The sequence below is a fragment of the Hemiscyllium ocellatum genome, chromosome 32 (assembly GCF_020745735.1).
Source record: "Hemiscyllium ocellatum isolate sHemOce1 chromosome 32, sHemOce1.pat.X.cur, whole genome shotgun sequence".
Lineage (NCBI taxonomy): Eukaryota > Metazoa > Chordata > Chondrichthyes > Orectolobiformes > Hemiscylliidae > Hemiscyllium > Hemiscyllium ocellatum.
In genome coordinates, this window is record NC_083432.1 from 13346107 (window position 1) to 13373183 (window position 27077).

The following is a 27077-nucleotide window of genomic DNA, read 5'->3' on the forward strand; positions in this document are numbered from 1 at the left end:
CCTGAGGATGTGACAGAAGGAGGTTAAATGAAGTTAGATCATTGTAATCATAAATATGATTATTTCCATACAATATGGAAACAGACCCTTCTTTTCAACCAGTCCAAGTCGACCAGCAAGTTAAGTTCATCTAGTCTTATTTGCCAGTACTTGGCCCATACCCTCTAAGTCCTTCCTATTCATGTATCCATCCAGATGCCTTTTAAATGTTGCAATTGCACCAGTCTCCACTATGACTTCTGGCAGCTCATTCCATACACAGACCACCCACTGTGTGGAAAGGTTGGATTTAAGTCCCTTTTACACCTTTCCCCTCTTACCTAAAGCTATGCCTTCTAGTTTTGGACTCCCCTATCCTGCAAAAAAGACCCTGGCTATTCACCCTATCCATGCCCCTCATGATTTTTTAACCTCTATAAGGTCAATGCTCAACCTCTGAGGCTCCAGGGAAAATAACCTCAGCCTATTCAGCCTCTGGATCAGTGGTGCTGGAAGAGCACAGCAGTTCAGGCAGCATCCAACGAGCAGCGAAAACGACGTTTCAGGCAAAAGCCCTTCATCAGGTATAAAGGCAGAGAGACTGAAGCGTGGAGAGATAAGCTAGGGAAGGGTGGGGGTGGAGAAAGAGTAGCATAGAGTACAATGGGTGAGTGGGGGAGGAGATGAAGGTGATAGGTCAGGGAGGAAAGGGTGGAGTGGAAAGGTGGAATGGGTCGGCCGGGGTGGTCAGACTTGTGGATCTTGGGAAGGAGGTAGAACCGGGCAGTGCAGGGTTCCCGGACGATGAGGTTGGAAGCTGTGGGTGGGAGATCTCCTGAGGTGATGAGGTTCTGTATGGTCTGGGAGATGATGGTTTGGTGATGGGGGGTGGGGTCATGGTCGGGGGGGCAGTAGGAAGAGGTGTCCTCGCCTGACCCCCCCCCAGCCGACCCATTGTGTCAGCATGCTCCTGCCCCACTGAACTTATCTCTACCTACTTCGACACTGTCCTATCCCCCCTAGTCCAGGAACTCCCCACATACATTCGAGACACCACCCACGCCCTCCACCTACTCCAAGACTTCCGTTTCCCCGGCCCCCAACTCCTCATCTTCACCATGGATATCCAATCCCTCTACACCTCCATTCGCCATGACCAGGGCCTCCAAGCCCTCTGTTTTTTCCTCTCCAGACGTCCCCAACAGTACTCTTCCACCGACACTCTCATTCGTTTGGCCGAACTGGTCCTCACCCTTAACAATTTCTCCTTTGAATCCTCCCACTTCCTCCAGACCAAAGGGGTAGCCATGGGCACACGTATGGGTTCCAGCTATGCCTGTCTCTTTGTTGGCTATGTAGAACAGTTGATCTTCTGTAACTACACCGGCACCACTCCCCACCTCTTCCTCCGCTACATTGATGACTGCATTGGCGCCACCTCGTGCTCCTGTGAGGAGGTTGAGAAATTCATCAACTTCACCAACACATTCCACCCTGACCTTAAATTTACCTGGACCATCTCTGACACCTCCCTCCCCTTCCTGGACCTCTCCATTTCCATTAATGACGACCGACTTGACACTGACATTTTTTACAAACCCACTGACTCCCACAGCTACCTGGATTACACCTCTTCCCACCCTATCTCTTGCAAAAATGTCATCCCGTATTCCCAATTCCTCTGCCTCTGCCGTATCTGCTCCCAGGAGGACCAGTTCCACCATAGAACACACCAGATGGCCTCCTTCTTTAGAGGCCGCAATTTCCCTTCCCACATGGTTAAAGATGCCGTCCAACGCATCTCATCCACATCCCGCAACTCCGCCCTCAGACCCCACACCTCCAACCATAACAAGGACAGAACGCCCTGGTGCTCACCTTCCACCCTACAAACCTTTGCATAAACCAAATCATCCGCCGACATTTCCGCCACCTCCAAAAAGACCCCACCACCAGGGATATACTTCCCTCCCCACCCCTTCCGCTTTCCGCAAAGACCGTTCCCTCCGTGCCTACCTGGTCAGGTCCACATCCCCCTATAACCCACCCTCCCATCCCGGCACTTCCCCTGCCACCGCAGGAACGTAAAACCTGTGCCCACACCTTCTCCCTCACCTCTATCCAAGGCCCTAAAGGAGCCTTCCACATCCATCAAAGTTTTACCTGCACATCCACTGATATCATTTATTGTATCCGTTGCTCCCGATGCAGTCTCCTCTACATTAGGGAGAGTGGATGCCTCGTAGCAGAGCGCTTTAGGGAACATCTCCGAGACACCCGCACCAATCAACCACACCGCCCCGTTGCCCAACATTTCAACTCCCCCTCCCACTCTGCCGAGGACATGGAGGTCCTGGGCCTCCTTCACCGCCGCTCCCTCACCACCAGATGCCTGGAGGAAGAACGCCTCATCTTCCGCCTCGGAACACTTCAACTCCAGGGCATCAATGTGGACTTCAACAGTTTCCTCATTTCTCCTTCCCTCACCTCATCCTAGTTTCAAACTTCCAGCTCAGCACTGTCCCCATGACTTGTCCGGACTTGCCCGACTATCTCCTTTTCCACCTTTCCACTCCACCCTCTCCTCCTTGACCTATCACCTTCATCTCCTCCCCCACTCACCCGTTGTACTCTATGCTACTCTTTCTCCACCCCCACCCTCCTCTAGCTTATCTCTCCACGCTGTGGTCTCTCTGCCTTTATTCCTGATGAAAGGCTTTTGCCTGAAACGTCGTTTTCGCTGCTCGTTGGATGCTGCCTGAACTGCTGTGCTCTTCCAGCACCACTGATCCAGAATCTGGTTTCCAGCATCTGCAGTCATTGTTTTTACCCTATTCAGCCTCTACCCATAGCTCAAACCATCCAACCCTAGTAACATGCATGTAAATCTTTTCTGAACCCTTTCAAACTTAACAACACCTTTCTTAATGCAGAGAGATCAGAATGAATGCAATATTTTAAAAGTGGCCTAACCAATATCCTGTACAGCCCAACTCCTACATTCAATGCACTATATAAAGGCAAGTGTACCAAACATTCTCTTCACTATTTTATCTCCTTGCAACTCCACTCTCAAGGAATGATGAATCCAAGGTTCCATTGTTCAGCAACACTCCCCAGAACCTTACCACAAAGTGTGTAGGCCCTGCCTGATTTGCCTTGTCAAAATGCAACACCTCCCATTTATCTAAATTAAACTCCATCTGTCACTCCTCAGACCATCTGATCAAGGTCCTATTGTACTCTGAGATAACCTACTTCACTGTCCATTGCACCACCAATTTTCGTGTCATCTGCAAATGTACTAACCATTCCTCCTTGAGCTAATTTGAGCTAATTTTATATCCAAATGACTAGCTCTCTTTGGATTCCATGTGATCTAAAAACCAAAATATGCCGTAAACCAGAAACAAAAAAATAGAAATTGCTGGAAAAGCTCAACAGGTCTGGCTGCATCCATAAAGAGAAATCAGGATATAGTTTCGGATTCATTCTGAGGAAAGGTCACTGGATCCGAAATATTAACTATGACTTATCTCCGGCTGCCTGATCTACTGAGCTTTTCTGGCAATTTCTGTTTTTTTGCCATGTGATCCAACCTTGCTAACCAGTCTACCATGCCAAAACTTGTCAAAAGCCTTGCTGAAGTCCATTACAGTAACGTCTACCGTCCTGCTTTCGTCAATCTTCTTTATCACTTCTTCAAAAAACTCGATCAAGTTAGTGAAACACTATTTTCCACACACACAAAACCATGTTAATTCTTCCTAATCAATCATAGAGTCATAAGCACAGAAACAGACCATTTGGTCCAACCAGTCTATGCCAAACATAATGCCATACTAAACTAGTTGCACCTGCCTGCTCCTGGCTGATAGGCCTCCAACCTTTCCTATTCATGCATCTATGTAAATGTCTTTTAAGCAATTAAATTGTATCCACATCCACCACTTCCTCAGGAAGTTCATTCTACACATGAACCACCCTCTGTGTAAAAAATATGCTTGGTTTTGCCCAAGGGAAATCGTGTTACACAAGCTTGACTAAGTTTTTTGAGAAAGTTATCAATAAGAGTAATGATGGCAATGTACTGGACATTGCTTACGTGAATTTTAGTTAAGCATTTGACTGGGTTCCACATGGTAGACTAATTAGTAAAGTTAAGTCACATGGGATTAAGGGTGAACTTGCCAGTTGGATACATAATTGGCTGAATGGCAGGAGACAGATAGTAATAGTGGAGGGTTGCTTTTCGGACAGGAGTACTGTGACCAGTGGTGTTCCACAGGAATTGGTTTTGGATCCTCTTTTCTTTGTCATTTATATAAATGATTTGGATTAGAATATACAAAGCATGGTTAGTATGTTTGCGATGACACCAAGATTAGTGGCATAGTAGACAGTGAAGATTACAAAGGGATTTTGATCAAAGGGGTCAATGGGCTGAAAGGTGGCAGATGGACTTCAATCTGGATAAATGCAAGATATTGCATTTTGGTACAACAAACAAGTGTAGGGCTTATGTAATTAATGGTAGGGCCTTGGGTAGTGTTGTAGAACAGAGGGACCAAGGGGATCAGGTACTTAACTTTTTGAAGTTTTTGTTATCAATAGACGGCATAATTAAAAAGGCATTTGGCACACTTGCCTTCATTGCTCAGTATAGGAGTTGGGACATCATGTTAAGGTTATACAGGACATTGGTGAGGCTTCTTCTGGAATATTGTGTCCAGTTCTGGTCACCCAACTATAGGAAGGATATTATCAATCTGGAGAGGGCTCAGAAGAAATTTAGCAGGCTGTTGCCAGGTATGGAAGTTTGAGATGTAAAGAAAGACTGGATAGGCCGGGGCTTTGTACACTGAGTGTAGAAGGTTAAGAGGCAACCGGATAGAGGTTTATAAAATAATGAGAGGTATGGATAGAGTTAATGGTAGTTGTCTTTTCCCTAAAATTGGGTATTTCAAGACTAGGGAGCACATTTTTAAGGTGAGAGGAGAGAGATTTTAAAAGTCCTTGTCTTTCCAAATATATGCAGATCCTGTCCCTCAGAATCTCCTCCAAACTCTTGTCCACCACTGATGTCAGGTTCACCAGTCTACAGTTCCCTGAGTTTTCCTTGCCATCTTTCTTAAGTAACGGCACAACATTAACCACCCTCCAGTCTTACAAATATATCAGCAAGAGGCCCAGCAATCACTTCCCTGGCTTCTCAGAAAGAATACAGCTGATCAAACCCCAGGGATTTATCCACCTTTATTAATTTTACAACATCCAGCACCTCCTCTTCTATGATATGGACTCTTTTCAAGATATCACAATTTATTTCCCCAAGTTCAAGTGTATCATTTGAAAAGGATGAATGTTCATGAATGTGGGAGAAGGTAGGAAGATGACACAAACTGAGATGTTCATTGGGAAAGCTGCTGCACAGACAACAAGCCAAATGGCTTCATTAAACACTGCAATAATTCTGTGGTTCTGCAACATTGGCTTTGAACTCATGACTTCCAGGCCCAGAGGTAAGAGAGTTGATGAAAAATTTGGTTAAAACATATAAAAACATTGCACATAAAATGCCATTTGACCTCTTAAATCTACATATCGAACAGACTGTATCAAATATAATCTGCTGTCTCATCTAACCTGTACAGGGTTTAGAATGTGGAACTGGCCAGTGCATGGAATAGTTACGCAACTCAAAAAAAAATGAAATTGGAATACAAGAAAAAATTGTAAGGAATATAAAGAAGAATAAACATTTTTACAAGTATATAAAAAGCAAAATTGTAGCTAAAATGCACTTTATACCTTTGGAAGGTATGCTCTGTGAACTGATGATGATAAACAAGAAAATGACACAGACCTTGAACATTTTCCTTGATTTGATCTTCCAGAAGAAATCACAAACAGCGTCCCAAACATAATAGAAAAGCAGAGGCAAAAGGGAGAAAGGAACTTAGAATAACCACGTACCAGAGAAAAAGAAAAGAGAACACTAATGGGACTAAACATTGGTAAGGCCTTGAATATGATGGCCAACATAGCAGGGTCATAAAATGAAGTTGTTGCAGTGATTGTGGGTGCATTGGTTGTAAACTTTCAAAATTACCTCGACTTTGAAAAGATCCCAAAGGATCATAAACATAAGACCTCTTTTAAATAAAAGAGGGAAATAGGAAGCAGGAAACTATAGGAATGTTGACCTTACAGCTGTCATTGGATAATTTTTCTCTCCTTATTTAAGAGGGATTTACTTGCATTGCTAGTCAATGAGGGAAGTTTCACCAGCCTGCCTAGTTGACAAGGTTATCAGGAGGTGGAGCAGGTTTGATCTATACTCATTGGAATTTAGAAGAATGAGATGTGATATGTTTGAAACATTTAAGATTCTGTGAGGGTTTAATAGGGTGGAAGTTTGGTGAATGTTTCCCATGTGGTGAAAACTAGAACTTAGAGTCATAGTGCTGTACAGCATGGAAACAGACCCTTCAGTCAAACTCGTCTATGCCGAACAGATATCCTAAATTAATCTAGACCCATTTGCCAGCATTTGGCCCACATCCCTCCAAACCTTTTTCTATTCATGCACCCCATCCAGATGCATTTTAAATGTTGCAATTGTACCAGCTCTGGCAGCTTGTTCCATATAGGAATCGCCCTCTGTGTGAAACAGTTGTCTTTTAGGGTAATTTTTTCTCTTTCCCCTCTCACCTTAATCCTATGCTCTCTAGTTTTGGACTCCCCTACACTGGGAAAAAGAGCTTAGCTATTGCCCCTCATGATTTGGAAACCATCCATAAGGTCACCCTTCAATCTCCTAATCTCCAGGGAAAACAGCGCCAGTCTATTCAGCCTCTCCCTATAGCTCAAACCTTCCAACACCAGCAACATCTTTGTAAATCTTTTCTACATTTTTTTAAGCTAAACAACAACGTACCTTTAGCATGGAGACCAGAATTGAACGCAATATTTCGAAAGAGCTCTAACCAATGTCCTGTACAGTCACAACATTACCTCCCAACTGCTATACATGGAGGCACAGTTTAAAAGTAAGGGGTTTTCAATTTAATGTGGAGATTGGGGGTAGGCAGTCATGTCATTACCAGACTTGTAATCCAGAACTCCAGGCTAAATTTGCAAGGGCATGACCCACATGATTTGTATTCAATAAAGTCTAGGATAAAAAAATTTACTAAATGGTGAGTATATAACCACAATCATTTGTCATGAACCCATATCTGACTCTTTAGGGAAAGGTACCTGCCATCCTTACCCATTTATGCAGATTAAACTCCATCTGCCATTTTTCAGCCCATTGACAAATTTGATCAGACTCACAGCAATGTGATTTTCTCTGAACTGCCCTCCGGGATGGACAATAAATGCTGACATCCTGTGGACAAATTAAAGTGAAAGGAAGATTTCTTTTCTCTCTCAAGAGGGATTTTAACTTCTAGAATTCTTTTTACTAGGGAGCATTGGAGAATTGGGCTAGTGGAAGTTCTTCGAGTCTGAATTAGGACATTGTTGAGACCACTTTTGGAATACTGCAAACATTTCTAATTGTCTTTCGATGGGAAGAATGGTGTCAAACTTGAGAGGGTGCAGAAAAAAAAATCTAGAAAGATGTTGCCAGTGTTGGAGGGTTTGACCTATAGGGAGAGGCTGAATAGGTTCAGGCGGTTTTCCCTGGAGTGTCAGGAATTGAGGGGTGACAATACATCTTAAAAAACCATGATGGGCATGAATAATGTGAATAACCAAGCTCTTTTTCCCACGATAGGGGAGTCAAAAACTAGCGGGCATAGGTGAGGGGGGAAAGATTTAAAAGGGACCCAAGCAGCAACTTTTCACACAGAGGATGATGCATGTATGGAACAAGCTGCCAGAGGAGGTGATGAAGGCTGGTACAATTACATTTTTTTAGATTAAAAACTGTACAGTGTGGAAACAGGCCCTTCGGCCCAACAAGTCTACACCGACCGTCCGAAGAGTAACCCACCCAGTGCCATTCCCCAACCCTATCTTTACCCCTGACTAATGCACCTAACACTATGGGCAATTTTGCATGGCCAATTCACCTCACCTGCGCATCTTTGGATTGTGGAAGGAAACTGGAGAACCCGGAGGAAACCCCCACAGACATGGGGAGAATATGCAAACTCCACACAAACAGTCACCCCAGGCTGGAATCGAAGCCAGTTCCCTGGTGCTGTGAGGCAGCAGTGCTAACCACTGTGCCGCCTTGCTGCCCCAAAGGGCATTTAAAAGGCATCTGGATGATTACATGAATAGGAAGGGTTTGAAAGGATATAGACAAGATGCTGGCAAATGGGACTAGATTAATTTTGGATATCTGGTTGAACTGAAGGGTCTGTTTCCATGCTGTATAGCTGTGTGACTCTAAGTGCTAGATTCCACCACATGGGAAACATTCTCTGAGTATTCATGTTATCAAACTCCCTCATAATTTTAAACATTTCAAACAGATCACATCTCATTCTTCTAAGTTCTGGTTGCCCTTCTACAGGAAGGTTGTTGTTAAATTTGAGAGGAAAAAGGAACCTGAAGGGCAATGTTTTTGCACAGAGGATGGTGTGTGGATAGACTAAGCTACCAAAGGAACCAACACTTAGAAGGCATCTGGATGGCAACATGAATAGGAAGGGCTTAGAGAGAGATGGGCCAAATGCTGGCAAATGGGGCTCAGTCAAATTGGTCAGTGCAGATGAGTTGTGCAGAAAGGTCTTTTTCTGTGCTGCATGACTGTATGACTCTGGTCAGCTTCTTTATCTAGAAGTGGGTTGGAATTTGGTATTGTATTAGGAAAATGAAGTTATGGCCACACTCATCAACTATGAACTTATTGACTGGTAGAGCAGACTCAATGAGCTGAATGGCGCTTTCCAAGCCTATTTCTTATGACCTTATGAACAGCATAGAAGCATTCTTGTGAAAGCTAAATTTACATAAGAAGGAATGAATGGAAAGATATATTAAAAGGGTTAGCTAGAATAAGGTAAGAGAGGCTTGTGTGGAGCATAAAAACTGACATGACCTGTTGGACCGAGTGGTCTCCTTGAATGCAATGCCATAAACAATCATACATAATGTATACTGTTGTGAACTCTTGACATAAGCAATGAGAACATTCTCTCCACAGATAAATCAAGCCAAGGTTTAGCCTCATACAGAACCCAGCCCTGAGCTGTTGCATTTCTAGGTGTGATATTTCAGTGGTCCCAGGAGTTCAGGAACTGTCATGTCTCATGTGACATTTGGCCATCTTTGGCTGTGCTTACTTTGTCACTTTCAAATCCTTTCCTAAACAGAATTCCTATCGGTTCTTCGTTTATTGGATTTGCAGAGAGTCTCTTCTCCATAATCCAAGTTCACCACAGGAGAAACAAAAAGCTCCTATTGTTAAATCTAATTTCACATTTATTGTACAAACAGAAGTTCTAGAAGTACTCAGCAGTCAATGTGGAGAGAGAATCAGAGTTAATTTTTCAGGATAATGATTTGATTCTCAAAACCGATGAAAGGTCTTTGACCTACAATGTTAACTCTATGTATTTCTCCATAGATATTGCCAAACTTGCAGCCTGCTTCCAGCAGTTCAGACCCCAGCATTTGTGCTTTTAATCTGAAGTTGCCCCCCCTACCCCGCCCCCCGCAATCTATATTATTCATTTGCTCAGAAGTTTAGAAACCTTCCTCTTATTCCAAAGGGAATTTGTACAAATGATTCCTCATTATTTACTCTGGCAACAAAGTGATAGCTCCAATAATGAAAGGGACCCATCAGATGTCCTCATCTCTCAGGAAAGCAATGCACCATGAGGGACTGAGAAATGGTGCTGCGAATTGAAGAGAAAATGAAGAGGATACACAGTAGAGAGTTGTAACTCTCTGGAATAATTTACAGACTGAAGGGTGGAATAATTCCAAAACTGAATTAATGAGAGTGAAAGCTGACTATAGCCATGAAATGCTTTAAACAGAACAGAGGCAATTGAAAATAACAAGGATTGTCTGAACGCAATAATACAGCGTGAGTATTTTTAAATGGTTTTGTCTCAGCTAGTGTTATAGTCATATATTAATCTGTGTCCAATTTAAAGATGTTCTTTTATCAAACAAGAAATAAAATTGTATCAATTAATGAATCAGTTTGAAATTAAGCCTGCACAGAGGATCGAGTTATGAGTTCGTTTATGCTGACTGCTCCCATATATATTACAGAGACATACAACACAGAAACAGACTCTTCAGGCTGAAGATTCCCAAATAGACTGGACCCACTTGCCTATGTTTGGGTCATATCCCTCTAAACATTTCTTATTCATGTATCTTACCAAATGTTTTTTAAATGTTGTAATTGTACCTGCACCTACCATTTCTTCTGGCAGATTATTCCACAAACGACCCATCCTCAGTGTGAAAAAAATTTTTTAATTCATTTTTCAAGAAAAAGCCCAGCTGATTTATTTTACTTCTATCAGGCACTACCACTTCAAGAGCAATGAAACACATCTCCACCATTTCCCAGCTTGCCTTGATTTCTCCTTGCTCAATTCCCAGAACCCGCTCCCTTAATGAGTTCCATTTTATTGTAATTTGGACTGAATACAAATCACATAAGTCGGCAGCTGGAATGAACAATTTAAGAATTGATTTTGTTATCATGAACATAAATCATTTTGATAAACATTGTGAATTAAATGGTGTTCACAAAACTAGCGCTGGATTAATACCAATTACACCAGGTTCCACCAAATCAGGAATGTTTTTAAATGTAGGGAATATTCCTCACTGCTGTTGTATAAGCTAATGGTTCTGAAAGTGTTAAATTTGGAGATGGCATTAAGCTCCACACAACCTGACAATGTCATAAGGCTTGGGTGGGGATAAGGCAGAATATATTTTGATCTCAGGGAGTGCAAACCTATATCCACAAATTGCAACACAATCTTAGTAGCAATGTTTAACAAATTACTCATGCTTGTACTTAATTGCTATCATGCAGTAGGTATTAGCTGGCTTGGATGGCTGGTCTGCAATTCATTGATGCCAACAGCATGGGTTCAACTTCTGCACTTGCTGAGGTTACCGTGATGGTCCCACCTCCTTAACCTCTCCCCTCACCTGAAGCATGGTGACTCTCGGGGTTAACTCTCTCTCTACTAAGAAAGTAGCCCTCTGGGACTATGGAGATTTTATCTGTTATTATCCAGTAAATTGCATCTTCTTGTTAAGATCACTGATGATTGTCCTCCTACCACGATATAATATGGAGGCCCTTCCACTCAGTTAAATGAAAGAGAAGTGGTGGCAACATACTGCAAACCACAAATAGCTCCATTGTTTATTTCCAGGCTGCTACAGAACTTCAAATTGCTTACTATTGTCCAAGCAACATAGTTCACTCACTTGGAAAAGTAATTACTGCTGGTAATAGTTTTTATTGATCTTCAGTTTAATGGGCTGATGTTTGTAAGCTGAGGTGTGAACACAATTAATTAAACAGCAGGAAATAAAAACATAAAACAGTCATTGGAAACGTGGAATAAATCCAGCGAGGGAACTATTTCTGCAACTCCCAGTCTTTTTGCAACTAAACTGGGTACAATGCATCTAGTTTTAGTCTATTCTTAGTATTAAGGTATTTCTGCAATTTAGGGATTGTGGAATTAATCAGCCAGCTTGCTAGCACAAATTGAGTGCCAATAAACTGACACTGGCAATGAAAATTTGAAAGAGGGTAAATTTAACTGCTGATTCAATATTACTGCTCAAGATGGATTTATACACTGAAACAGCATTGTTATCACACAACCAACACAGAAGCAGAGGTGTACCCGAAAGCAGCATTTCTGAAGTAAGATTACAGAAATACAAATGTTGGTAAAGTACTCAGCACCTTAGGCAGCATCTGAGGAAACAGAAACAAAGTTAATGTTCCAGGTCGATGAGCTTTCATCAGAACTGAAAAATGTCAAATTTTAAGCAGGTAAAGAGACACCTTTTCTTTCATTTGTGAGGCTCCACGCTCATCTCCATGACTGCTTAATGCAGGGCTTCCCAAATGTTTTCCCATTGTGAGTTTGAACTTGCAAACTTCACCAGTTCCGAGGGCATTAGTGAGTAGTGAGTGGCAGGGTTGGGATTTGGAGTGAAAGAGTTCTGAGACTGCGCAAGGCAGAGAACAGTATTCACAGTTGGGCAGGTCTGTGGGAGTTGAGAGATTGGAGGTGAGGCTGCTACTTTTGATTGTGGTGGGGGATAGTTGTGATAGTTGAGGGTGGGGGAAACAGTGGTGGAGGTGGGTGATCACGGTCACTCTCTTCTTTAACTACCCTAGTCACAGGCTCTTGCTGCCCTGAAAGGCTTGATACTGAAGATGACACAAGCACCACTGACTATGATGATGACATCTGGATGTGTTGGCAAGACTGTCTAGAATTTCAACGGGGTGACATAAAAATTGGGTCCTCCTCAGAATCTCAGTAACTGTGTCTATCCCATCACAGATCTTCAGTCAGAAAAACACCCTTCCGCCACGACTGTCCGTCATCTGTGACTATGCTAATTCTGTATCCATCTTACCAATTCATTACGGATCCTATGTGACTTCACCTTTTGTATCAGCCTGCCATGAGGGACATTGCCAAATGCCTTGCTAAACTCCATATACACATCTACCACTCTGTCATCATTAATCTTTGTCACTTCCTCAAAAGCTCAATCAAGTTTGTGAGAAATGACTTTCCCCACATAAAGCCTATGGCTAATAAATCCATATTTTTCCAAATGTGAGGAAATGCTGTTTCTAAGAATCCCTTCCAATAATTTTCCTACCATTGACGTAAGGCTCACCAGCCTGTAATTTCATGGAACATCCCCGTTGCCCTTCTTAAACAAAGGTACAGCATTGGTTATTCTCCAGTTCTCTGGGACATTGCCTGTGACTAAACAGGATACAAAGATTTTGTGCAAGGCCCCAGTACAATTTCCTCATCTGCCTCTCTCAGCATTTTGGGATAGTTTGTATCAGGTCCTGGGGACTTGTCTACCTTTTAATGTTTTTCAAAACTCCCAACATCTCCTCCATTTTATGTTGACATATCCTAGTATATCAACTTATGCCTCCCAAGACTCACCCCATGTCCTTCTCCTTTGTGAATACCAATGTAAAGTAGTCATTAAAGACTTCACTCACTTTCTCCTGCTTCATGCATAGATTCCTTTTTTTACCTTTTTGTGGGCCTACCCTTTCCCTCACTCACTACTTGCTCCTTATATATGTGCAAAATGCCTTGTGATTTTCCGTAACCCCGTTCACCAAAAAACATTTTGTGGTCCCTTTTAGATCTCCTAATTCCTTATTTGAGTATCTTTGTATTCTGTGAGCGGTCAGTCTGTCTTTGGTTGAAACATTACATATGCTTCCTTTTCCTTTTTGGTTAAGCTCTCGATTTCCCTCGTTCACACCTCCCCCTCACCTCCATCCAAGGTCCCAAAGGATCCTTCTACATCCATCAGATTTTCCTGCACCTCCATACACATCATCCACTGTTTCTGTTGCTCTCGATGGGGGGAGACAGGACATCAACTTGCAGAACAGTCAGAGAACATGTCTGGGACCCAAGCACTAAACAACCTCACCATCCAGTGGCCGAATACTTCAACTTCTCCTGCCACTCCATCAAGGACCTGCAAGTCCTGGGCATCCTCCACTGCCAAATACTAGCCACCCAACACCTGGAGGAAGAACGCCTGGAGGAAGAATACCTCATCTGATGCCTTGGGACCCTCCAACCATATGAGATCAATGTCGATTTCACCAGTTTCCACATTTCCCCTCCCACCACCTTATCCTAAATCCAACCTTCCAAATTGGCACTGCCCTCTTGAACTGTCCTACCTGTCCATCTTCCTTCCCACCTATCAACTCTACGTTCCGCTCCGACCTATCACTATCAAAACCCATCCATCACATTTCCAGCTACCTTTCCTCCAGCCCCACCCTCCTCCTATTTATCTCTCAGGTACCTTGCCCCCCCACTGCCCACATTCCCGATGAAGAGCTTATGCCTGAAACATCGACTCTCCTGCTCCTCGGATGTTGCCTGACCGGCTGTGCTATTCCAGCACCACACTTTTTGACTCTAATATCATGATAGTTAGCTTTTCCCCATTTTAATGCTTTTACTTACTTTTATCTTAATCCGTAAGTAACTTATAATTTACAGAATTATGGTTACAGTTCCCAAAATGCTCCCCCATTGCTTTCCCATATGTTTAAAAAAACTGTCCTGGAAACATTGATCAAATTCCACTCCCATCCTAGCCCCTGATGCTAAGCAAGTCTGGTCAATGTAGGAGAAGTTAAAATCACTTATCACAACAACCCTGTTGTTTTCATAATTTCCATAATCTGTCCACATATCTGTTCACCTATCTCCCACTGGCTATTGGGAGGCTTTTAACACAATCCCATCAGAATGATTGCAGCCTTCCTATTCCTGAGTTCTACTGGCCTCACTGAATGAATCCTCCAAAGTGTCCTCCCTCAGTACAGCTCTGATATTCTCTTACCAGTAACACAAATCCCCACCATTTTTACATCCTTCTCAGTCTTGTCTGAAACACCTAAATCTGGAACATTAAGCTGCCAGTTTTGTCCCAATCACTGGCATCACTGCTAACATTAAATAAAGAAAGACATCTTAAGGTACTTTTGTGAATAAACTTGGACACATTGGAGCCATAAGGCTTGCATTTATATAAAACCTTTCACTTCATGGTGCCTTCCCATAGTACTTCACAGCCGAAGATGTTCTGGCAGTGTAGTCACTGGAGAGTTTGGATTGTTACACAGTATGCAACGTGACAGAGGCAATTTCCCTAGCCCCTGAGAATCTTCTGCTCCAGGGGCTGGTGAATCAAGAAGGGAAAGAGTATTTAATTAGATAGGATGGTGGCAAATCCAAACCTCACCCCCTCCACTCGAATTAAGTGATTAACAGAAAGGCACATGGTCACACTTTGCTCCCCACCACCAATGGAGGCCTTTACGTGAGCAGTTAAAGACTATTTAAGGGCTTCAGGTCTCTGTCACTGGGATTTTAACTCAGGTGAACCTAACATCATGCTGCATTCATGATAGATGTTCCCCTTCAGGCTGCCTGTCATCTCAGTGAGGCATCCCTCAATCAAAGGTTCTCATTGCCTGACCGAGAGATGCCCTCTGCCCTTTTTTCGAATCTCCTGCCATTCTTTTCCCACTGAAGTAGGACCCCCTGCGGTCATTCCCCTCAAGAACAAGTATACCGTTTTGGATACTTGTGGGGGGGATGACTTACCAGGGGCAAGCAACGAGGTTCAGGCCTCTGGCACGGAGCCTGGCCCCGTTGCTCAGAAGGGTAGGGTGGAGAAAGGTAGAGCAATTGTTCTTGGGGACTCGATAGTGAGGGGTACAGACAGACGGTTTTGTGGGGGCGACAGGGACTCACGTTTGGTATGTTGCCTCCCAGGTGCAAGGGTACGTGATGTCGCTGATCGTGTTTTCCGGGTCCTTAAGGAGGAGGGGGAGCAGCCCCAGATCGTGGTCCACGTTGGCACCAACGATATAGGTAGGAAGAAGGGTGAGGATGTCAGACAGGCTTTCAGGGAGCTAGGTTGGAAGCTCCGAGTTAGAACGAACAGAGTTGTAGTCTCTGGTTTGTTACCCGTGCCACGTGATAGAGAGTCGAGGAATAGGGAGAGAGAGCAGTTAAATGCGTGGCTACAGGGATGGTGCAGGAGGGAGGGATTCCGGTTTCTGGACAACTGGGGTCCTTTCTGGGGAAGGTGGGACCTCTATAAAAAGGATGGGCTACACCTGAACCTGAGGGGCACCAGTATCCTTGGGGGGAGGTTTGCTCGTGCTCTTTGGGAGGGTTTAAACTAACTCCGCGGGGGCATGGGAACCAGGACTGTAGCTTTAGGGTACAGGACCTTGAGTGTAGGGAGGTTAGGAATAATGCAGCGATCTCTAAGGAGGGTGCCTGTAACCAGAAAGGTGGATTGAAGTGTGTATACTTCAATGCCAGAAGTATAAGGAATAAGGTAGGTGAACTTGCAGCGTGGGTTGGTACCTGGGACTTCGATGTTGTGGCCATTACAGAGACATGGGTAGAACAGGGACAAGAATGGCTGTTGCACGTTCCAGGGTTCAAATGTTTTAGTAGGATCAGACATGGGGGTAAAAAAGGGGGAGGCATGGCATTACTTGTCAAAGACAGTATCACAGCAGTGGAATGGACGATGGAAGAGGACTTGCCATCTGAGGTAGTTTGGGCTGAGGTTAGAAATAGGAAAGGTGAGGTCACCCTGTTAGGTGTTTTCTACAGGCCTCCTAATAGTCCTAGAGAAGTAGAGGATAATATTGCGGGATGATTCAGGAAAAGAGTGAAGGTAGCAGGGTGGTTGTTATAGGGGACTTTAACTTCCCAGATATTGACTGGGAGAGCTATAGCTCGAGTTCATTAGATGGGTCGGTGTTTGTACAATGTGTGCAGGAGGGTTTCCTGACACAATATGTCGACAGGCCAACAAGAGGGGAGGCTATATTGGATTTGGTTCTAGGTAATGAACCAGGCCAGGTGTTAGACTTGGAGGTAGGTGAGCACTTCGGGGACAGTGACCACAACTTTTACTTTAGTGATGGAGAGGGATAATCGTGCGCCGCAGGGCAAGAGCTATAGCTGGGGGCAGGGAAATTATGATGCAGTGAGGCATGACTTAGGATGTGTGGATTGGAAAAACAGGCTTCAAGGGAAGAACACTAATGAGATGTGGGGATTGTTCAAGGAGCAGCTACTGCGTGTCCTCGATAAGTATGTACCAGTCAGGCATGGTGTAAAGGGCCTTGTGAGGCAGCCGTGGTTTAGTAAGGAATTGGAGTCCCTAGTGAAAGGGAAGAAGGCGGCATATGTAAAGATGAGACGTGAAGGTTCAGTTGGGGCGATTGAGAGTTATAAGGTAGCCAGGAAGGAGCTAAAGAGGGAGCTAAGAGAAGCGAGAAGGGGACATGAAAAGTCTTTAGCTGGTAGGATTAGGGAAAACCCAAAGGCTTTCTATAGGTATGTCAAGAATAAAAGGATGACTAGGGTAGGTATCGGTCCAGTCAAGGATAGTAGTGGGAAGTTGTGTGTGGAGGCGGAGGAGATTGGAGAGACATTAAATCAGTACTTTTCATCAGTATTCACTCAGGAACAGGACACTGTTGCTGATGTGAATATGGAATCACAAATAATTAGAATGGATGCCCTGGAAATATGCAGGGAAGAGGTTTTGGGAATATTGGAAAGGATGAATATAGATAAGTCTCCTGGGCCTGATGGCATTTACCCCAGGATCCTATGGGAAGCTAGGGAGGAGATAGCAGAGCCATTGGCCTGGATTTTTATGTCGTCATTGTCAACGGGAATAGTACCAGAGGACTGGAGGATAGCGAATGTGGTCCCATTGTTCAAGAAAGGGAGTAGGGATAGCCCTAGTAACTATAGGCCAGTGAGTCTGACTTCAGTGGTGGGCAAAGTCTTAGAGAGAATGGTAAGGGATAAGATTTATGAACATCTGGGTAGGAATAACGTGATCAGGGATAGCCAGCATGGTTTTGTGAAGGGCAGGTCGTGCCTCACAAACCTTATTGAGTTCTTTGAGAAGGTGACTAAGGAAGTGGATGAGGGTAAAGCAGTAGATGTTGTGTATATGGATTTTAGTAAGGCGTTCGATAAGGTTCCCCATGGTAGGCTAATGCTAAAACTTCGGAGGTATGGCATTGAAGATACATTAGAGGTTTGGATTAGGAATTGGCTGGCTGGAAGGAGACAGAGGGTAGTAGTTGATGGATTATGTTCATCTTGGAGCGCAGTTACTAGCGGTGTACCACAAGGATCTGTTTTGGGACCATTGCTTTTTGTTATCTTTATAAATGATCTAGAGGAAGGACTTGAAAGCTGGGTAAGCAAGTTTGCGGATGACACAAAAGTCGGTGGAGTTGTGGATAGTGAGGAAGGAAGTGGTAGGTTACAGCGGGATATAGATAAGTTGCAGAGCTGGGCGGAAATGTGGCAAATGGAATTCAATGTAGCTAAGTGCGAAGTCGTTCACTTTGGTAGGAATAACAAGATGATGGATTACTGGGCTAATGGTAGGCTACTTGGTAGTGTGGATGAGCAGAGGGATCTTGGTGTCTATGTACACAGATCTCTGAAAGTTGCCACCCAGGTAAATAGTGCTGTGAGGAAGGCATATGGTGTACTGGGCTTTATTGGCAGAGGAATTGAGTTCCGGAGTCCTGAGGTCATGTTGCAGTTGTATAAGACTCTGGTGAGGCCTCATCTGGAGTATTGTGTGCAGTTTTGGTCGCCATACTATAGGAAGGATGTGGAAGCTTTAGAACGAGTGCAGAGGAGGTTTACCAGGATGTTGCCTGGAATGGTAGGAAAATCTTATGAGGAAAGGCTGAGGCACTTGGGGCTGTTCTCATTGGAGAAGAGAAGGTTTAGGGGAGATCTGATAGAAGTGTATAAGATGATTAGGGGTTTAGATAGGGTAGATACTAAGAACCTTTTACCGCTAATGGAGTCAGGTGTTACTAGGGGACATAGCTTTAAATTAAGGGGTGGTAGGTATAGGACAGATGTTAGGGGTAGATTCTTCACACAGCGGGTTGTGAGTTCATGGAATGCCCTGCCCGTATCAGTGGTGAACTCTCCTTCTTTATGGTCATTTAAGCGGGCATTGGATAGGCATTTGGAAGTTATTGGGCTAGTATAGGTTAGGTAGGATTCGGTCGGCGCAACATCGAGGGCCGAAGGGCCTGTACTGCGCTGTATCCTTCTATGTTCTATGTTCTATGAAGTAACTCCACAGAGGCCAATATCCCATCACCAAATCATCCTTTATTTAAACATGGAGAGTCCTTGACACTGATCCAGCTCCCTCAGAGCCAGCTCTCAGAGAGAACAGAACCTCTGACTCTCCTGTTTATCTGTTTTTTGTTGTCTGTATGTGAAATAGTTGCAGAGAGTCCAATATCCCATCACCAAGTCATCCTTTATTTACTTGTACACAGTACACTGGCTGTGGCCAGCCAGCTCACAGTCAGTCCCCTGAACTGAGGAGATTCTAAATCTCCTGGTTATATGTTTTTATCTTTTTTAAAAATTTTCTTCTTAATCTACCCCTCTACTATTGCCTAATAGCAGCAACCATGCCATGTATGTGTAGGTGTCAGGACACAGTGAAAAGCAACAAGTGTGTAAATCTTTATTTGCTGAAAATGTGTTGCTGGTTAAAGCACAGCAGGTCAGGCAGCATCCAAAGAACAGGAAATTCGACGTTTCGGGCCAGAGCCCTTCATCAGGAATGAGGAGAGGGTGCCAGGCAGGCTAAGATAAAAGGTAGGGAGGAGGGACTTGGGGGAGGGGCGATGGAGATGTGATAGGTGGAAGGAGGTCAAGGTGAGGGTGATAGGCCGGAGTGGGGTGGGGGCGGTGAGGTCAGGAAGAAGATTGCAGGTTAGGAAGGCGGTGCTGAGTTCAAGGGAATCGACTGAGACAAGATGGGGGGAGGGGAAATGAGGAAACTGGAGAAATCCGAGTTCATCCCTTGTGTCTGGAGGGTTCCCAGGCGGAAGAAGAGGCGCTCTTCCTCCAACCGTCGTGTTGTTATGTTCTGGCGATGGAGGAGTCCAAGGACCTGCATGTTTTCGGTGGAGTGGGAGGAAGAGTTAAAGTGTTGAGCCACGGGGTGGTTGGGTTGGTTGGTTCGGGCGTCCCAGAGGTATTCCCTGAAGCGTTCTGCAAGTAGGCGGCCTGTCTCCCCAATATAGAGGAGGCCACATCGGGTGCAACGGATGCAATAGATGATGTGTGTGGAGGTGCAGGTGAATTTGTGGCCGATATGGAAGGATCCCTTGGGGCCTTGGAGAGAAGTAAGGGAGGAGGTGTGGGCGCAAGTTTTGCATTTCCTGCAGTTGCAGGGGAAGGTGCCGGGAGTGGAGGTTGGGTTGATGGGGGGTGTGGACCTGACGAGGGAGTCACGAAGGGAGTGGTCTTTGCGGAACGCTGATAGGGGAGGGGAGGGAAATATATCCCTGGTGGTGGGGTCCGTTTGGAGTTGGCGGAAATGACGGCGGATGATATGCTGTATACGGAGGTTGGTGGGGTGGTAGGTGAGAACCAGTGGGGTTCTGTCTTGGTTGGAGGAAGAGCGCCTCATCTTCCACCTGGGAACCCTCCAGCCACAAGGGGTGACCTCGGATTTCTCCAGTTTCCTCATTTCCCCTCCTCCCACCTTGCCTCAGTCGATTCATTTGAACTCAGCACCGCCCTCCTAACCTGCAATCCTCTTCCTGACCTCTCCGCCCCCACCCCACTCCAACCTATCACCCTCACCTTGACCTCCTTCCACCTATCACATCTCCATCGCCCCTCCCCCAAGTCCCTCCTCCCTACCTTTTATCTTAGCCTGCCTGGCACCCTCTACTGAACAGCTTGAGGGTGTTTGTGGACCTGCGCGCTCCCTTTCCAGGACCTAACCGCAGAAGAGGGGCAGGCAATCAGCCATACCAACTCCCTCCATGGCCCGCTGCCTGGAGCTGTTTATGGCCAGGAGAAAGTGAGGACTGCAGATGCTGGAGATCAGAGCTGAAAAATGTGTTGCTGGAAAAGCGCAGCAGGTCAGGCAGCATCCAAGGAGCAGGAGAATCGACGCTTCGGGCATAAGCCCTTCTTCAGGAATGTGGAGGGTGCGCCAAGCAGGCTAAGATAAAAGGTAGGGAGGAGGGACGTGGGGGAGGGGCGTTAGGAATGCAATAGGCGGAAGGAGGTTAAGCTGAGGGTGATAGGCTGGAGAGGGGGTGGGGGCGGAGAGGTCAGGAAGAAGATTGCAGGTCAAGAAGGCAGTGCTGAATCTGCGGGTTGGGACTGAGATAAGGTGGGGTGAGAGGAAATGAGGAAGCTGGAGAAATCCTGCTGGTGGATTGGGTGGATTTTCCTGACTCCAAATATGACCACTAAACCTTCCTTCACTACCTGAGCACATTTACGCTCTGTATGCATACACTATTGGGCATTCCTCTCCATTGGGCCACCTAAGGGTGAATACTATCCTGATGCGCTACAGGGAGGCATTGCATGTCAATACCAGATCTTGCTTGGGATCATTGCATACCAATATTTTAGAGGATGAGGGCAGCATGGTAGCACTGTTGCCTCACAGCGCCAGGGGCCAGGTTCAATTCCAGCCACGGGTGACTGTCTGGGTGGAGTTTGCACATTCTGCCCCTATCTGCGTAGGTTTCCTCCAGATTCTCTGGTTTCCTCCTACAATCCAAAGATATGCAGGTTAGGTGAATTGGCCATGCTAAGTTGCCCATAGAGTTCAGGGATATGTAGGTTAGGTGCATTAATCAGAGATAAGGTAAAGTAATGGGGATTGGGTTCGGGTGAGATATTCTTCAGAGGTTCATTGTGGAGTTGTTGGGCCAAAGGGCCTGGTTCCACACTGTAAGGATTCTAAGGATATTTCTCCACTTCCCTGAATGTTATGGCTTGTCTACCCAACCATTTCCAAGGCAGATTCTTTTGTTTAAGAGTTGACGCAAAGGTGCCAGGATGGAAGCCAGGTTATGGATGAATTTTCCGTGGTAATTCACCAGCCCAAGGAAAGACAAGCATGGGAGCTAGGGCACCTTTGATCACCATCACTTTATCTTCCAATGGGTGTAATCCAGTCTTGTCAACTCTGTAGCCCAAGTAGGTCACTTGGGGGGCCTGGATCACACAGTTTTTCATTCTAAGGCAGATGTCTGCCTGGATTAAATGCCTACGGACTATGTCTAATTCCTTTATGTCCTCCTTTATAGTCTTCCACGGTATGCATAGCTCACGTCCAGCGTTATGAAGGACAGTACCATCCCCCGCCTGCCTGCCAGTTTTGCAGAAGAATCCTTTATGAGTAGGATTGTATATTTATGCAGCTGCAAAAAACAGCTTACTGTTTTTCTAATCAAAAAATGTTGGGTTAATCCAGGTGAATCTTTCTCAACCAATTTTGCCCCATTATGTTTGGGCCCAAGCCTTTTACAACAATCAGTGGCAATTGAACCAGTTGCTTCTCTTAAGAAATTGGAACCAAAGTTGCACCCTTTATCTGTCAGGGTTCCCTGGTATAGGTTCTTGGTCTAGCAAAGGTCTTGCACAAACGTAAGAGTTGGAGTCAAGAGCAAATTTTGTTTAAGACTGCTTCTGCGATCACTGATACAGCCACACTGATAGAACCAGGTGACTATTTATCCAGATGTATATTTTGATTGGTTTGGATTTGGATGTTGCTTAGCAATTTAACTGTTCCAAACCAGATGCAGGTGGACTTTCCAGGGTGTGTACTCTCCTGGATATCAGTCTATGAGTTATTTTACTCAATTTAGGTCGATTGAGACATTTTTGTTGTCTTGTGACCATAGATTGGCAGCAACTACAATGGCTTGCCGGCCCGGATTTTGAAGAAAATGTTAACCTTTTGACCAAAGCTTGGTTTGTTTTGGGATTTTACTGTGGGCTGACCTGGAGTCTCCCTGTTCAGGATTGTTCTGACTGAGGCTGTGCACCACTCAAGTAGTGTTCTCCAAGCTCAATCAGACTGGCGAGGCTGTCCACTTCCATTGACATACCCGGAACCTAAATGTTCCACGTGCTGTATTTTCCTACAATAAAGCCAATTGTAGTGCTGGTATGAAATCCAGATCGGCTTCAGCTAGCAGGCCCTTTTGTATAGTTACAGTATTAATCCCACACGCCAAACGGTCTCTCAGCATCTCATTAAGGGTTAAACAAAAGTCACATGCTTCCACCAGTTGTCTTAACCTAGTCAAAAATCCTGATATGGATTCCCCTGGTTCTTGAACTGCTGAGCATAACCGCTAGTATCTCTGACTTAGAGGAGGCTTGGGGTTGCATATTCCTTAACTAAATCTGTCAATTCTAGAAAGATTTTAGTATCTGGTGCCTCAGGGATAGTTAGGCTTCTAATAACCAAAAAAGCTACGGGTCCACAGGCTGTCAGGAAATTTACTCATTGGTATTCATCTGCTCTACTGTCATTTGCCTAGGGAGAAATAATGCATTCTTTCCACCTACTAGACCCAGTCTTTGATGGCAGAATCAAATGAACCAGCCTTCCCAAATAATGACATGATACAGGAAATGCTTACCCCAATTCAAAGATAACTGTTGCGAACAAATTTATTGAGGAGCATGCTTTTCTCGCATCGCCACTGAAATAACTCTTAGATGCCAGTATCCCTTAATCAGGTCACCTTTTATTTACACGTGGAGAGGCCTTGACACTGGTCTAACTTCCTCAGTGCCAGCTCTCGGCATGAACAGAACGTCTGACCCTCCTGTTTATATCTGTCAGCCAGGGCTCCCTGATTGGACCAGATTATCAGCTCCAATCAGGGAACTCATATTCTATAAGGTCTACCTGACTAACACCATTACAATCACTATACTATTCCCACAATATTCAAGATCCCTTTTACTCCCACATCACTTATCCTGAGACCTCTGCAAACCTGGGACTAGGGCCTATGCTGGGACATATCAGGACCCAACAACTGGGACTCAAGGAGCATGTGACACTCAGGGCAGGGTTGAGGCTGCTGTGTTTGACTTGAAGGGAGGGATGATGTGGCCCCAGGCCCAGGAATAGCACTGTTACCTGTGATTCCAGGGCTGGTCTTCCACCTGCAACCATGAACACCTCCGTGCTGCCACTAAGCTCAAAACCACTGACTGGTGCAGAGTCTTGATTCTGGGGATGGTCTAATGGTGGCCTTGCCAATGCCTGTTAAAAATGTAGTTTGATGGAACATCTCTGGAAAATGAAGTTCAACTCTCTCACTGGCAGTCAATGGGGTGAGTAAGAGCATTAGCAACTAAAAAATAAAGTCTGAATTAATGCATGAAAGTTAGACAACATTAACCTAGACAATCAACCAAATCACAAGCAATATATGGCCTGGGTGAAGTTGCATTCAGCTGTTGGTTGATTGATAGATCTCAACATGATTCTTAGTGTCAAAGAAATTATTTACAAATACAAAGGCACTGCTTTTTGGATGAAATGTTAAGGTGAGGCCTTGTTTACTGTCCCAGCTGGATTGAAAAGATCCCATGGCCAAAGAACAGCAGTAGTGCTATCCCTGAGGTGTACTATCCCTGAGGTGCTATTCAGTAAGTATCCCTTAACAAAGTTCATGAACAATCGATTACTTGTTTACGGTTACATTGTTGCTTGTGAGATCTTTCTGTGCACAAATTATTTTCTTTCTTAAGGCTTTTTTCATTTTACTGAGGTGACAGAGTGGACATGTCATTGAACTTGATATTCAGAACCTTCAGCTAATGTTCTGGTCGTGTGGGCTCGAATCTAATCTTGATAGATGGCGAAGTTTGACTTTAACAAAATATCTGGAATCTAATGATGTCACTTGCCATTTCTGGGTCACTAACGTTGTTCAGGCAGGAAAATCTGCCATCCTTATCTGACCTGTCCACATGTGAGTACACAACCTACAGAAATATGTTTTACTCTTAATTGCCTCCTGGTTAATTAGAGATCATCAATACATACTGGCTGAGCCAGCAACACTTTTAACGAACCTCAATGAAATTCAAAAGAAATTGGCTTTGCTATAGTGCTGGTTCATCTTCACCCCTCCGCCCCTCCACAAACCCGGCCATCCCCTTCCTTGAGTCACTCGTCCTCTTCCAATTCCACTGTGTTTAGGTGTCTCACCACTACATCTTTCCATCTGACCTGGGACCTTCCCCTTCACCTTCATTCTGGTAGTCCCAGCTCCATCCCCCAGTTCACCATGTCTCCTTTCTTTCTCCAGGTTTCAATCTCATAACTGCTCTGGAAGAAGAGGTGCTCAGTTGCCTTCTTGCTGTCCAGGGAGTGTAAACACAACTATTATAATACTGTTGAGGAGGAAAGTTCCAGATTTCACCTGGCGAAAACAAAAGAACAGTGATATAGTTCCAAGTCAGGATAGTGTGTGTTCGGAGAGAATCGTGCAGATGGTGATATTCCTATGCTTCTTCTGTCATTGTCCTTCTAGGTGGTGGATGTTGCAGATTTGAAGGTGTGTCGAAGGATCTTTAGCAAATTGTTGTCCTTTATTCGAGAGTTAAGGTGGGGGGGGAGGGAAACTGATGAAACTAGTGAAATCCACATTGATGCCGTGGGGTTCGATGGTCCCAAGGCGGATGATGATGCTTTCTTCCTCCGATCATTTACTGTATCTGTTGCTCCCAATGTGGTCTCCTCTACATTGGGGAGACAGGATGCCTACTTGCAGAGCACTTCAGAAACATCTCTGGGACACCCACAAAAACCAACCCCACTGCCCATGGGGTCCAAACATTTCAATTCCCACTTCCAATCTGCCAAGGACATGCAGGTCTTGGGCCACCTCCATCGCTACTCCCTATCTACCCGACACCTGGAGGAGAACGCCTCATCTTCCGTCTTGGGACCCTCCAACCTCAGGGCATCAATGTGGATTTCACCAGTTTCCTCGTTTCCCCTTCCTCCACTTTATCTCAGATCCAACCTCCCAACATGGCACTGCCCTCATGACCTGCCCTTCCTGTCCATCTTCCTTCCATCTATCCGCTCCACCCTCCTCTCCAACCTATCACTGTTACCCCCACTTCCATCTACCTGTCACACTATCTACCTTCCCCCCAGCTCCACCCCCCTCCCATTTAACTCTCAGCCCCTCAACCCACAAGCCTCATTCCTGAAGAAGGGCTCTTGCCCAAAACATTGCTTCTCCTGCTCCTTGGATGCTGCCTGACCTGCTGTGCTTTTCCAGCACCACACTATCGACTCTGATCTCTAGCATCTGCAGTCCTCACTTTCTCACTTTCAGCATGCTCCACTTTCATGCTAATTCAATATCTGCGCTCAAACTTCTGTCTGCATCCTGAATGTGACTTTTTTTCTGGTCCTTTGCCAACATACCAATTGTTATGTGCTCCATTTTTGGAAATGGGGCAAGAAATTCCTCCTCATCTCAGTCCAAAATGAGCTACTGTTTTTTGCTGAGTCTATATTTCCTGCTTCTTGTCCTGCTTCTTGTACTCGCCACCCTCATAGAATCACCCCAACACAGTTCATGTGTACACCTCTAGATAGAGAGGGAAAAGTTAATGAATTATTTAACTCCCTGGCTAAGGGATTCAGAATTAAATAATTCAATGGATTACGCAATGGTTCAGTGGTTAGTACTGCTGCCTCACAGCGCTGGGAACCTGGGCTCTGTTCCAACCTCAGGTGACTGTCTGTGTGGAGTTTGCACATTCTCCTGGTGTCTGCATGGGCTTCGTCCCACTGTCCAAAGATGTGTAGGTTAGGTGGTTTGGCCATGTTAGTTTGCGCATTGTGTCCAAGATGTGCAGGCTAAGTGAGTTAGCCATGGGAAATGCAGAGGGATGGGGTAGGATCCTCTTCAGAGGGGTCAGTGTGGGCTGAATGACCTCCTTCCACACTGCAACCATTCTATGATTTTTATTGTTATTCTGAGATAAGGAAGAAGAAAGAGAGGACTCAGGACACCAACCCCATGTAACTCTGTCAATAATTATAAATTACTGTTTCTTCTATATTCATTAAATATATCCCATGTAATAGAAATATAGAAATTAGAAGCAGATGTAGTCATTTCACCCCCCTTCCCCCGCCCCACCCAACAATGCTGCATGATTTAACCAGGTCATATATGATTTCCTCCCTCAAGGTGTTTTCCCTGCACGGTCCCCATATCCTTTCAATATCAATAAATCAGTTGATCCCTGTCCTGAATATAATCAATGACTGGGCATCCATAACCTCTGGGTTAAGAAATTCCTCCTCATCTCAATCAAAATGGGCTACCCTTTATTCTGAGACTGGACTTTGTGTTTCTCGTACAGCCAGCAAGGGGACCATTACCACCCTCATGGAATCATCCCAACACAGTTCAT